We start from the raw sequence: 1,582 nt of genomic DNA, 5'->3' as shown, positions 1-1,582 counted from the left end.
AGGGTTGCAATCCCCTTACCGGTCACGAAAAAAAAAAAAAAAAAAAAAAAAAGTACTTCTTTTTGTTAATACAAATAAGATTTTTTTTTAAGGTTTTTATTTAAAAATAATTTTAAATTCTAAATTTAAGAAGGTTACACACACACACACAGAACTATGTATACATATATGCCATACTGGATGTGCCACTGAGTAATATCTCTTCTAAGGCAGTGCCCATCAAGACACAGTAGAGATAGCATGGGCATTAGAATTAGATACATCTGGGTTTGCACTGTGGTTGTATGTGTATTATTCAGGCTATATGAAATTAATTAAGTTATTTATGCCTTATGAGCCTGTAAAATGTGAAAAATAGCCTTTTGTCTCACAGAGTTGTAGCAAGGATTAAACAATATGTTTATAAAGTGCCTAGAACATTTACCTGATCAATAATATTTACCAAATAAATGGAAATTATTATTATTAGTGATTACCATTTAGCATATTTAGCATATTTATTTATTTTTATTTTTATTTTTTTCTCCCAAAAAAGGGTTTTATTTGGAGTGAACAGGGGATTTCCAAATCTGGGTACATGTGACATGGTGAAAAATAAAGGATTATAGGTGTACCTAGGGAGACAAAAGAAAGCAAAGGTTTTCAAAGACAAAATGAAGAGGATTATATAAATTGTTTTAAAATAATAATCCTTGGCTACAAGAATTAATAACAAGGGTGATGTCCTTGTGGAAGACTTGTGCCTTAAGAACAGGCAGTTGTTAGGCAGATGTCCTTGTGGAAGAGGACTTGTGCAAGGCTGTGGTTTGGTGAAATCTCTTGCAGCATGTAGTTCCTGTTATTAGGCAAATTGTGCATGGCCCAATCCCCCAGGGTGTCCCAGCTCCATTTAGTTTAGTTTTGACATAAGTGACTCCATTTTAGTGCTGACAACTTTCACAGTTTGCTTAGCCTGTTGGTATGATATGATGAAAAGGGTCTCCTGGATGTACCAAATTGCCTTTTGTTTTATTTATTGTTTTGTTAAATTGGGATTGCCTTTCTTTTGAAATACTTAACCAACTGAAATTGCAACCTTTGGAAAAACAAGGAATATATTTGGTGAACTTTGACATTTTAAGGTTTGAAATTTCCCCATACATTGATATATTTATAATTTTACTAAAAAGGCTGTATATTGTCACTTGTTATTAACATATTTATTTTAATAAGAATTTTGAAGCAGTGTATTTATTATCTTATGACAAGAATTGTTAATTTTTTAAAAGAGTATGAGCAAAATTTTGCAATCTCAAAAGTAAAATCCACCTGGTTTCCTTTAGAAATCTATAGCAAAACAATTTCCTTCAAAGCTAACAAATGGCACAATTAGTTCTTGTGCTGATCAATAGAGCTTATTTTGGATTTGATCTGTCAGAATGACTGGAGTAGATCGTGCATTTTGTGGAGACATGCTAAATCTGTCAGACTTGAAATGCCTAATGATGTCAAAAGACCTTTAAATGTTCTTAAACATTTTGTCTTTAACGTGTCTTACTTTAACTGAAACACTGTACCAACTGTATTAGTCCATTTTTCTGTT

This window comes from Galeopterus variegatus, unplaced genomic scaffold (genome assembly GCF_000696425.1).
Source record: "Galeopterus variegatus unplaced genomic scaffold, G_variegatus-3.0.2 Scaffold773, whole genome shotgun sequence".
Lineage (NCBI taxonomy): Eukaryota > Metazoa > Chordata > Mammalia > Dermoptera > Cynocephalidae > Galeopterus > Galeopterus variegatus.
The sequence above is the reverse complement of the archived record's forward strand: the minus strand, read 5'-3'. Positions refer to the sequence as shown.